General features: G+C 43.0%; 1 protein-coding gene across 1 annotated transcript in view; it reads right to left on the bottom strand.

Moving 5' to 3' along the window:
* PLCB4 (phospholipase C beta 4) overlaps window positions 1-12,363 on the bottom strand; it is a 184,070-nt gene extending 171,707 nt beyond the window's left edge. Inside the window, exon 1 of the mRNA XM_062490623.1 lies at window positions 12,338-12,363. The gene's annotated coding sequence lies outside the window, so the exon portion shown is untranslated. The remainder of the gene's footprint in view (window positions 1-12,337) is intronic.
* Window positions 12,364-13,529: the final 1,166 nt, after the last annotated feature.

The raw sequence follows: 13,529 nt of genomic DNA, 5'->3' as shown, positions 1-13,529 counted from the left end.
GTGCTATCCGATAAGACTGTGCTTCTAAAACTGAAACTTTGCTCTTTCTAGGCTACAAATCAAAACTGGATCTGTTGCATAACAAAGGTACTAAAGATAATGGCCTCTAATACTGCATGGCATGTGAGTGTGAGCAGTGTAAGCAATGCCTTGCTCCATACATTAATCTGCCCCCCAGGAGTTTGTCCTGGTAGAGCATGTCCCTGATTTTCTATGTTTGATTTCCAAGTCAAGGTCAAGAAGTAATTTACCAGGATCCCTGTTGCTAACATACATGAGCTGCAAACTTTGGGAAAGTCATCTTGCCACACTTAAAAAGGCCTCAACAACTGGTATATAAAGAGATTAAATAGTCTGGAAAGCTACTTTATACCCTTAGGCACTTCAGCACATTGAACTGAACAACATGGATGCCTTTTCTTTTTAACCTGCATATATCAGTTTTGTACACATATTCTTATTTAAGATGCCATATTGCAGTGTATTGTCTCATCTGAAGTATCAGCAAATGGGCACCAAGCAGATCAAATAAAAAAATAATAAAAACTGCATTGGAATAAATGCCATAAAATAAATAATGCAAGGATAGTCCCTGCCCCAGAAACCTTGCAATTTAGGCCATGAACATAGAATCCTTAAGGGATCATACCAAACCTACCTCACATTCCTGAGCTGACATTTACATTGTGCTTTACTTCAGTTCATACTTTCAGGGCTGGAACTATGCACTTGTTCTGATGTGCATTGCTGGAATCTGCTCTGGATCTTGTGGTTCACAAGACAGTGAGCCTTGATGTCAGGCATTATCGTGATATTTAAGATAGATATTGAAAAGTACCTAATCAGAACACTGTGGGTGAGGGTGTGTGCCGTACTGTATTTAACCCAAGTCCCGCTTTAGAACAAAGACATCTAATTTTTAAAGTGTGACCAGCTATGCCCATACCAAAAAGACAAGGAGAGAGGGAAAGGGGAGTAGGTGGTGGAATTACCAAAACAGCACCAAGCAACAAATAGCTTTCTGTCTGGGCCCCTCTCCTCCTGTTTCACAAAGGGTTACCTGTCCTAACCCAGGAATATCACCATTCCTCCTGCAGGATCAAAGTGTCCTAACAGCCACTCCTTGCTCTGCTGAAATTGACCTAAACATTAGTTTTGAAATTATATCTGTCTCAACATGGTCATCTAAAATTCCACCACTACCCCTCCATCCTTAAAAAGTGAAAGCTTTTGGTATCTGAACTTATAACTTAAGCCAACCGTGTGGATGTACACTTTGCTTTGGAAGGGATAAACAGAGCTCCATTGGATGTGTAGACCATAGGGAATAAATAAAGTTTGGAAATTAAGTTCTAAAATTAACTATTTCACCTGCAAAAACTACTGATTTAATTAATCTCCAGCTCTGAAGAGCTGGGTTTGTGCACTTGCAGTGTGCTCTACCCAGGTCAGGTTTTTTTCCTCATATATGGCAAATCCCCTTGCCAAGTCCTGACACTATTTGGATTCTCATTACCTTTCTTTTGTCAGGTCAAATTTCAAGATTAAAAAAAAATGAAAAGAAAAAATACCAAAACCACACACTGCAACAATAAAAGAGAAGCTATTATCTATCAGACAGAATAACTTTTTTCCCATTATTTTCCTTTTGAAAGGGGAAAGGAATGAAGCATTAAGTGGACTAACACCATTTCAGCCTATGAATCATCCCTGATAAACTGCAGATGCACAAACCCAGTCACAACAGCATCACAGTAAGAGTGAATAGATAAATTTCAACAACCATCCAAAAGGCCCCTTAGATTAGGCAAGATGATATTGAATTGAATTTTGAGATGCAAGGCTCAAATCGACTCAGGTTACTTGCTTGCAACATCCACGTGCTGTCAATAGACAGTGCTGAAAAGGAAGAGCCAAATCTTGTTAAAATTATGTTTCAGTCACTAAGAGAAGTGCTAATTACCAGCTGGACTGAAGACCATGGAGATAAGCAAAACATTCCCTTCCAAAGCCCTTTAGAGAACATCCTTTAATTTCTAAAACCCAAGATGTGACGATAGCAGGAAGAGACGGAAGGAAGAAAAGGATTCATCCACTTTCAATCATGTTTAAATATTACTTCCTTTAAATGATTTAAAATTAACTGAGAAGCATTATCTTTTCATCAACTACTACAAAAAGAAAGGCAGCCAGAAATTTATTTGTGTAATTAATGTGAAATTCATGTATACAGAAGCACTTTTTAACTGAAGCTGTAAGTTAGCTTTTCAATAACTAGAGGATTTCAGGTAATGGTTTGTGAAATCAAGAAATATCATCAGAAAAGTGGTTATAATTTAAATTACCGATCAATTTTAAAGAGATGTAGCTCACCTGAAAAAATACAGTAAGTCAACAATTTTGAAATTTTTACATATCTAGTTTTATAGCTCCTAAAAAGAAAAGCAAAAAACAAACACATAACCGACACCTTACTCTGATATTTACTTCCACAAATGCTTTGAAGAAATGCTTCCACAGATCTTTCAAATGAACCAAGTGAAACAACAAGATCCATGTTTTGGTTAAAACTTCAAATTATTCATGAAAATCATCATGAGTGTTTCAATGCTGCTCAAGGTTCAGGCTATTCTTTTAGATGTAACCCTTTATTGAGGGAATACAACTCCCTAACAGGAGGTTGTAACCAGGTGAGGAATGACCTGTTCTTCCAGGAAACAAGTGGCAGGACAAGGGGGCATGATCTCAGGCGGCACCAGTGGAGGTTTAGGCACAGCAAGGCTGATTGAACATTGCAGTGGGCTGCCCAGGGAGGTGGTGGAGTCACCATCCCTGCAGGTGTTTAAGGAAAGCCTGGATGGGGCACTCAGTGCCATGGTAATGTTGTATTATAGATTGGATTCAATGATTTCAGAGATCTTTTCCAACCCAACTTTTCTGTGAAAATTAAATAATTCAAAACTATGCCCGCTAAAAGACTAGGGGGAAAAAAAGGTCACATATCCTGTAGTATTACTGTCTTCTGTAAAGAACACAATTGCACTTAAAAACAAGAATGAAAATACCCAGCAAACATTCTGACACTAAAGTACAGTGGGATGGAGCCAATTCCTTAAAACCAAATAATGTAAATCTTAACACAGCAATGCAATTTCCTCTGCCATTTCTACCTGAGAGGAGCAAAAACTGTTTTCCAGTTTTCAAAAGTCTCGAAGTATTGCCACATTGCTCAGCACCCAAATCATGGAAAAACCACTCCCGGAATCAATAATTTGATGATCCAAAATTACCTGAAAAACTACCTGTATGTTTTCCCACATAATTTCAGATCAATTCAATTGATGCTTTTAATGTGTCAGATATCTGAGAGCTGCACTTAGATCTTTGTTTTCACAATATTATTATTCAGTCGTTCTACTGTGGGGAGGTGGTTGTTACAGATTGAAGTGAGCAGCGTCTTTTCAAGGGTAAATTAAAAATTAAAGCAGGATGAGATCAGGGAAGATTACCAGGCACTGTTTATTAACTAAGCCTAACTAAATCAAAGTTATATAAATCAGAGCATGCGTTTCTTGGCAGATTGATTCAGTTTTGAAAACTGAAGTGCTACAGACTTCATTAAAAAAAAAAAAAGGCAATAAATTTCACCTTTTTTTTTTTCCAGAAGTAATCTATTTCATGCCAATTCACAGCTGCTTCTGTAAAGTATTGCTTTCACCTCATGTGTTTTAAAATACAATAAGCATTTACAGAATAAATACATGCACTTGTATAGCAAAGAATTATTGCAAACATGCACTTTTGATTTCCCCACATCTGGAAATGCAGTTAGGTTACGTGAGATTTTTAGTTCATCATGGGAAAGCTGTAATAAACTAACACAAAGGAATCCACACAAAACAAACAAACAAAAAAATCATTACAAATAAGAACAAAGTTTCTTAAGCCCTAAAAAAAGAGAAAAAAACCTCAAAAATATATTCCCAAAACTCTGAATAAATCAACTGGTAGGCCATCACTTTAGCCAAAACCCAACATATAATCTTTTTGTCTGAGACTACAGTCCAAAGATCTAGCACTGAAAATGAAGATGCAGTGGAGAATATTAAGGTTTTTTAACATGATTTGGACTACCAGATAAAGATCTAAACAAGCCATGATTCTTCTATCCACACAGGGACCACAATTCTGCAGTACAAACTTCATTAGTAAGAATTCTTTCAAATTAACTCAACCAGACCAGCAGAGCTGAAGATTTATCCCTTCCATACCCAGCAAACAGAAACTTGCAATAGGAACAAGACTCAGCATTTCTTCACAGCAATGGTCACTCAGTTGTCTAGAGAGATAAAAGCAAAATGCAGAGGATTGATCCTGCTGTTACCCTCTCCTATCCCTCCAAGCCTCTGTGCACCTTCACTCCCTGCTGGATCCAGATATCTGTGATTGCCATTATCAGCTGAGGAGTGCCTTTGGGGGTTCTCTCTCCCAAGCACACAATCCATACATCCATCCTCAGAAGCACCTACACAGGTTATCAACTATCCTATCAGCTCTCCCAGTGAAGTACCACATGCTTCTTCCAAGGTGTCATTCTTCATCAATTCCACAGGACAGAGATAGTATTACTCCCATAAAAGCAGTGCAAATTCTTCTGTTACCTGATGCAAAGACTAATTTAAGACATTTTCTTGTATAAAGACACACAGATAAAATGGCACACCAACTACTTTTATATGGCTCTTTTAGTTAAGTTCACGGTCTCATTAGGATATCTCAAAGGAGACCATTTTATCAACATCTGTTTACCAGGCTTGGCACATATGCCAATTCCAGCACTTTCTCAGTTTGTAAGGAACAGCAAACAAAAAATTAAAAGCCTGCAGAGCAAAACATACACAATACTTTAGGACGCATCCAAGTAGACAGGAGTCTGCTCGATAAAAGTAAAATTATACCAGTCATGTGTGAATGCACCTGGGCCACGGTCTTCTTAGAAGTTATTTATCTTCCAGGCCACCTGGTACAGTCACAGGTCATCAAAAAGCTAGTCTGTGTTTCATAGCCAAAACCAAGAGTATCAGCAAAAAGAACAGCCAGACTCTGTTACACACTGCCAGATTTGAAGGGCTTGGGGAAAAAGGAAATGAATCTCTGTATCAGTTCAGTCGCAGCAGAGAGACTGCAGGACCTTCGCCTGGGCAAACGCAGATACACAGAGGGGGCCGCTCCTGCCAGCCCCAGACCGAGCGGAGGAGGCCACCAGGGTCCCCGAGCCCCAGCTGCTGTGCCTGGGGGAATGTGGCACCGGCAGCCCCCGGGACACCGAGCCGCAGCTGAGCCTCTTCCCACCCGGGCTGCCCTATTTGAGCCCTCTGTTGTCGCAGGTCACATCACCCCCCGCCCCGCGAAGCCCCCACCTTCTCCTCCAGCCCGGGGATTCTCCAATCAAAGCAGATAAGCGCATCATGTGAGGGATGGCAGACACGCTGAGGGGAATTTCCGAGAGCTCCACAGCACCTGCAACATCCACGGATACAGGAGATTTCCAGTGTGAAAACGACAAGCCAAGCAGGGGTGCCAAAGTATCCACCTTACCTGCAACTCACAGCTCCAGACTGCAGCAGCTCACTTGCAATCTGCTCTGATATACCTGCAACCACATTCCATCTTCCCTTATCATTTAATGTATTACAACTATTCCTAAGCATATTTTGCTAGGGAAGCAGTACACAACACAGGCTGAAAGACCAGAAAGCAGTAATTACTCGGTCTATTCTTTGCTGATGTCAGACATGCAGTACAGCTCTCCAAATCCACCAGAGCACCCAATTAATCTGCACTAATCCTCAAGAACTGTATCTGAAAAACAAATAGTGAAATCAAATCATCCAACAGCCTCTGCCTGCCTTGCAGTCACCACACCATGCTACCCAACCTCTCCTTTAACAGATCTGTGCTTCCTTCTCATCTCTGCAAACAAACCTACAGAGAACTCATCAGTCTCTCTCTCCCTGGCTTCTTCAGAAACCCTTTTCTTTCCAACATCATGATCCTTCATAAAAAAAATTATAACAATTTGGTTGGGTTCAATAGATTAAGTTAGCCTTGCCAAAGAAACCACTCCATGGCTTTATTTCCTACTTCCCAATAAGTCACTCATATTCCATTTCAACTCACACTTTACCAGGAAGAATTCTGTAGGAATTATCCTAATCTGTGTGTATTTCAAAACAAACAGGCTCTCACTGCAGCTATCAACTCCTTTCTTCCTTCTGTTTCCTTTTAGCAGCAGCAGTCTGATGGTAGAGATGGAGCCAAGCACCCTGGATCAGCACAGAGCCTCGGCTGAGAGGAGAGTACAGAACATCCATATGAACAACAAGTACAGCACATGCAGCAACATCAACAGTGGACCATCCCCAAAAAAGAAAACCAAAAGGCAAATGTGAGAAACATGGCAATTTTAGGCATGGAAAATTAATCTGTTCAAGGAGTAGAAGAACAGGAACAGAAAAACTTGTAGAGTTTTGGGATGGTCCACAAGATCAAGGAGTTAAAAAATGCCACTTTGGTATGAGAAGTTTTTTCATCTGACCTATCTCGTTCAAATCCACAGCTTACATCTCAGAGAACTCTCTTATTACTTGTTATTTTCCACATCATCAGTGTTCATAGGCTCATGGACACTCTAGATCATTGGAATCCAAGAGATGCTCCTTATTAACCTTTGAAGTCTTTATTCTCTTTTGCCCCCTTTATTAGTCACTAACCTCCCGACTGATGACTTTCAGTCTGCAGGAGTGCATGTGCTCAGGCTGAATGTAGAAATCGTTAGAAACGGAAATTTATCTGTAATTTCAAGAATAAAGAGCCTGGTCTTTAATACCTGTTTCATACCCATTTCCTCCTTATTAAAGTGCACACAAACATTTCTGAAGCTGAATATATACTCTCTCTTAGCCAGCATATTGCTAGACCAACTGCAGACATAAATTACTTTTATATAACTATTTGATAGCTCAATTACATTTATAAATTTTTTATCTTCATAATTTCAGATGGTGTTGCACATAAAAACAACAGAGTACAAACACCAAGACTATATTAAGACTTTTCCAGTAAATGGTCTATTGGTACAACCTCTGAGAAGGAACAATGAAGAGGATTTAATTTGAACAGTCCCTTTTATATCCAGCTTCTGTAATGTTAAATATCTGCTCAAGGTCTTCTAGGTTGCAAGGTTGACTCACAAAGGAAGTTAAAATTTGAGAGCTCCAAAGTCAACTGAACAGAACCAGTTTCTTTCAGAATTGAGAGGGCAAAGGCACGTTGTTACTTCAGCAACACCAATTTCAACCACTCTGCAAACAGACCTTACAATAGAGCACATTCCAAACTGGCTGTCTCACCTCGTTTGCCTAAAGCTCCCAGGTGTGATGCTGGGGAAAGAACAGGCTCTTATTTTGAGGAAAGATCAAACAAGGGACTTTTAGCTCTCCAAATGTAGGGACTCATGGTGGTACAATTATACATCCTGTATAAAATGGAAAGCCAGGCCCTAATTTGGGATGTATGACAGCTGCCAAGCAACTTCTTAACCTGCACTTTAATCCCTGGCTATTGCATAAAGAAAGGTGAGAGAGCCACTATGAGGAATTAGAAGCACTTATGGAACATAGAATAGATTTTTTATCAGGCAGTGCAGAGCAATTGCATCAAGTCAGGTTATGGATTCACCTGCAAGGTGGTCGTGAAACAAGGGAGGACAAGGGATGCTCCATGCTGTATCCATGGTCTGCCTGTCCCACGACCAGCTATCAGCCACAGGTGGGACAGGATCATGAGTGGTCTTAACAGCACTGACCGGCAAAGGAAGAGAACAGAAATCATCACCAAGAGATCCACGTAGCAGCCCCTTCTGCCACAGAAACCTACAGCATGCAAAAGGCAAGTAGCCTTTGAAGCTGGATACCTTGTACTTCTCCCTTTTCATGAGCAGATATACTAACTACATTAACCTAAGCTTTTAGTGACACCTGCACTGCTCCCCAGGAACAGGCTCTCTCCCACAGGAAGACTGACTAGTGCTTCTCAGAACTCTGAAGTTGAAAGGAAACATAACCATTCACAAATACTATTTATCCAAAACTAGTAACAAGGGAAACTGGATACTATGACTTCATATTAAGCCAGGAGGCTCTTCAAAGGACAGGAAGAGGAAGGTTTTGTCTCATTCTTCTCCAAAAATCAAAATTCTTTTGCTGTTGCACAGGTACATCTTTAGAAAATACTTCTTTCAGTGGCTGATAACGTAGAATTACTTGTAAGGCAAACCAACAGAAGAAGCCACAGCACTTCACTACCTCGTACAAGCTGATATTGGTCTTCAAAAGGAGGGAATGCAAGTACTGATTTTCCTTCAAGATCCCTGCAGGAAAACATCATCAACCCATCACCCAGAAGTCTGCCGGGGAGGAATCTCTAAAGCCACAGTTGTGCTGCACCATCTATTTCTGTGACTCGCAGAAGCCGCTTGGGAGCATCTTGCCCTGAAAATTGCAGATTCCTGGTGTTAGCACTCCAAGGACAGAGAGGGAAGGGTTGTTCTGATGCTTTTTCCCATGTTGTGGCACCCTATTCCAGGCACTCAGATACATTAACATGTCTTTCTGGAACAAGGAACTTACTTCTAGGCCTAACTAATTCATTCCAGGATGGCTGGGAATCTGTCTTTTCCCACAGTTTCACAAGCCTCTTTAGCCATATTTACTAAACTTCCAGAAAGCACTACCATCATAAGAAGATGGGGAGGACCAACAAGATAGATTTTCATTAACTTAGTGTTCACAGGGCAAGACATAAACAAAGCAGGATGGCTAATGCCAAAGCACAGTACCATTGGTATTTATACCATTCATATCCCATATATTCGAACCCTCTACAGGTAAGCTCTTTGGAATATAAAGTCCAAAAATCACATTCTTTTTTGCAGAAGCAGGAGGTCCACAAAACCTGCTCCCAGGAAGTCCTGCTGAATAAAATTTATCTGAGCCTTTGATGCATGCACATAGGTAATTTTGATGTGGTGCTACATACAAATCTTTCATAAGAGTAAGATGTCCTAAACAGTATAATCAAAAAAACTTTTGAAGAGTTAAGAGGCTGGATCATAAACACCTCCACTGTGTGCAACTTCTGCAGACATCAAGGAGTCTTCCCCAAACCAGATGCATTACATACCTTGCAAAATTAGTAAATGTACTCAAGCCATCAATTTTGCAATTTTTGAAGTAGCACAATGCATCTATTTATTAGAGAATGGAACTAAGCCCAGGCTGCTGATTAGCCATCCTACAAATAATGCTTATGCAACCCTTCGTAATGATTTCCACTAACAACCAACCAGAGATTTTATGACTTAAAAAATTTAGCTTCTAAACCAATTTACAACACTTCCCAAAATCTAATGGGACAGATGACTGAAACTACAGAGGAAGCCAGCCTTCTCCGAAATCAATGAGGTACATACACAATTTTCATAAGTAGCCTCTCTTAGGTAAGGTGCCTGCATTAAGTTTTGGTTCTCATTTCTAAAGTCCTCATAAGTACTCCTCTGTCCCTTCCTCCCTTTCCTCCAGAAAAGGGATTAATTTAATTTTAAGGAAAATATTAAAACAGCAGTTTCAGACTTCCAGCTCTGGCAAGTTACAAAGAGGAAGGAATAGCAATTGAGCTGTTAAAACCACCAATGAAAGCAAACCACCAAACAATAAGAAAAGCCCACAAAAAATGACAAGATAAAAAATGAAACAGAAATACAAAATAAGTAAATTTGGTAAGCACAAAACATATCCCTACGTGTCTTCAGCACAGTATACCTAAGCCTGGTGAAAATGAAGCCATCAGCTCCTACACAGCTGTAACAAATACTTGACAGACTTCCAGCACACCCCAAGTACACCAGCATAGCCAGATATTACTGGAGCAAATGCCCAAAGGCTACAACAGAAGTCAGCAGTGTATATCAAGCCCAAACAACTCAACACTGTTTTTGAAAAGGTGAAAACAACATAATATTTTGTGTGAAATATAACAAAGAAGTATTTCCTCTGTCAGTAAGGGAAATTCAAATGACTTCTCTTTCCTGCCCCTTTTGGTCTTTCTTCCCCTTCAAGGTTCTGTCTCCCCTGCATTCTAAGAAAAAGCAGAGTATAGGTTATGCATAAAACCATGACAGAAAGCACTAATTCAGAACAAAGCTCCTGTGTGTGGGTGCATGTCTTTAAAATAAAAGGCATTGTAACTCTACCAAGTGAATATTCACAGCCAGCAATCAAATCAGATCCTCACATTTTATTTTGACAGCCACACAGTTATATTTTCACCAGGGGTTTGACTTTCCTATCAATACCTAGTTTTTAGTGCTATCATCAAGAGATGAATCAAAACTGGCATGTGTAGGCACACTGGTACTAATGGTTGTTGAAGAGAATTGTCATCCTAGAATTCTGTAATTTATTTTTAATTACTTCATGAAGTAGCCAGTTGCAGGGAAGAATAAACCTCTTATCTCATATTTAGGAACTGTCTCTGTACAATACAAAATTTCTTGGCTGTACATAATAATTATTTTGTGGCATGTGGCACTATTAGGTACCCTTGATCTGGTGAAAGTACTGGCAAGTACTATGGCCATAGAACTTCCAGAAGTTGGAGAGATTAACCTGGAGTAGTAATCAGCCTGGTGACACTGTACATGTAAACTTCAGAATACAACCCTGAACACAAACATGTTATGAAAGAATCTGCTCCATCCTCTCGCAGCATCCCAAATGCGATGTTTTCCCAAGGACCCTCATTAACACCAATTATTAAACTTAAAACTCCATGGTGCAACAGCAAGCAAAGTTTGAGAAACACAAATATTATTTACGTATTAATAGAGGATGATGCACACTTTACTGAAGATCTATACCATGTTAGACTTTGACTCCATGTAGGCCCTACCATGCACCTTTCCTACAGATGCATCCCCATGGACACTTTAACATTATATAAACTCCCCTGAGATAATGATTATCCTATAACTTTCTAAAATCATCCCCCTTTGAGAAAGTATTACCTAACAAACACACATTAAATACCTCACAAGTGCATTAGATCCCTGGGTTTTACCAGACACCAGCATAAAAGAACATTTGCAATTTATTTTGAGATAGTAAAAAAAAAAAAAAAAAAAAAGACGACAAGGCTGGATAACAGTAACTGGAAAGGATAAACAGGATTAAGTAACAGGTGTCTGACTGCACATAATTCAAAGTTGTGTATGAGATACAGTGCACAGCCTTGGAATGGCTATGGAATGGAAATGGAAACATTGCTTTTGCACCATGCTTTGAAAATTACCACTAAGTGATTTAAAAACGTCTTGTAAATTATAACCACACAGACAGAGGCAACAGGAGCACTTGTATCCCCAGAGACCAGAGACCTTTGGATATATATATGAAAGAAAACAATCTTCAAAGGTGAGCCTGCCTTCCTCCCAGGGGAAAAAAAGAAAAAAGAAAAAAAAAAAAAGAAAAAATTAATAGAAGTGGGAAAAAGGGAAGGAAAAAAAAAACCCACTGCAAGAAAGTTATACTTAACTACACAGAAACATTTGTCACACCGCCCAGCACTGACAAAATCCGGATACGCTCAGAAACTACAGCAGCGAGGATGAGGGGACGACTCCAGCCGCCAGGCGCACACACAGAGGGAACCATCCACACACACGGATCCACACATGGAGCCTGACATGGAGCACACGGACACGCGTGTGTGCAGACACTCGTGAACGAGGCACGCAGACATCCGTGTGTGTGCACAGCCCTACATGTGTGTCACACACGGGCGGGTATGGCAGGCAGGCACACCTACATGGCACACACCCGTGTGTGACAGCCCCACACGGATGTGAGGGACCCACACAGGTGACAGCCCCACACGTTTGTGGCAGCCCCACACGTCCGGCAGCCCCACACGTTTGTGGCAGCCCCACACGTTTGTGGCAGCCCCACACGTTTGTGGCAGCCCCACACGTCCGGCAGTCCCACACGTTTGTGGCAGCCCCACACGTCCGGCAGTCCCACACGTCCGGCAGTCCCACACGTTTGTGGCAGCCCCACACGCTCGCGCCCGTCCCTCGCGGCCGGGGGAGCCCAAGGTTACGGCCCGGCGCGGGGGGGGCCCGGGCAGCGCCGCTCCCCGACAAGGGCGCGAAGCCACGGACAGAGCCGCGGCCACCCCCCGTCCCCCCCGCCTCAACGGTGGCCGCTCCCGCCGCCCTTACCTCAGGCGCCGAGGCTGCTGTTGCTGCTGCTTCCTCCTCCTCCTCCTCCTCACGCTGTGCCAGTGTCTGTGTCCGTGTGTGTGCGCGACCCGCCCGCCCCACAGCGGCTCCTCCTTCCCCCCTCCCTTCCCTTCCCCTCCCTCCTCCCCCGCCGCCGCGCCCGCCTCAACCCCCGCAGCGCCGAGAGACGCGGCAGGGACGGGGGAAACCCCAGGGCGGCCGCCGCCTGTGCTGGGCGGGCCGGGCCGGGCCGGGCCGGGCAGCCGCCGCCGCCGGCTCCCCCCGCCGCCGCGCAGGGCTGCGGGCAGCGCATGGCAAGTGGGCGGCGGGGCCGCGGGTGCGGAGCTCCGCCCGCACGGCCCCGGGAGCGGAGGCTCCGCGGCGCTGCCCGGCACCCGCAGGTACCGCACACGTGCCCCCGGAGGATGCCTCCGCCGGCGCGCCTCTGTCTATACGCGTATTGGAAGAGGGCAAGGAGGAAATCCCCCTTCCCCCGTGTGCTCCCGGGCTCCCGCCAGGCCTGCTTCTTCCCATGCAGCCGATGGGAGAAGGGATGTTGCGGAGGCCGCTGAAGGGTTTCCGAAGTCTCGCAGTTTTCTATTCAGAATTACGGTTGGATTACTTGAGGTTTATTTGGAGTGAGTCTTGAAGGAGCTCAGCGCACAGGCAGCACGGGCGCTCTGGAGCGCGGGATTCCCTCTCGATATCCCCCGGCCAGCCCTTTCACAGCTCATGACTGTCTACAAACCACTGCCATGGACTGCCCTTGTGCCCTCCCTGTGCTCCCCCGTTTCTGTCACCGTGTGCCCAGTCTCAGATTTCCCCGTCTCCTCATGATTTCACGACAAATGTTTTCCCCCGCGTCAAGAACAAAAACGTAGAACAAAAACCAAACAAATTGCTGAGTTTTATAGGCAAAGCAGGTTCCCAGTCCCTGCTCACCTGCAGCCCACCCTCTTGGACTTTTCTTAATGAGTTTGACGTGTGAGACGGCTCTGAGAACTGGTTTCGGGAGAGGCAGCAAGTTACAGATAAGAAGTTGTCTAGGATGAGTTGAGGAAACGATGGAAGAAAGTCTGAAATAGTTACGCTAAGCACAAAAAGGGTGTAACATTGCCATTAACTACTCGAGCGAGTAATACAGTAGCCAAGATCTCCGGCTATGTTATCCCATAACATCAACCGCACAAAT

This window comes from Cinclus cinclus, chromosome 3, assembly GCF_963662255.1.
Source record: "Cinclus cinclus chromosome 3, bCinCin1.1, whole genome shotgun sequence".
Classification (NCBI taxonomy): Eukaryota; Metazoa; Chordata; class Aves; order Passeriformes; family Cinclidae; genus Cinclus; species Cinclus cinclus.
This window is presented reverse-complemented; position numbering and strand designations above follow the sequence as displayed.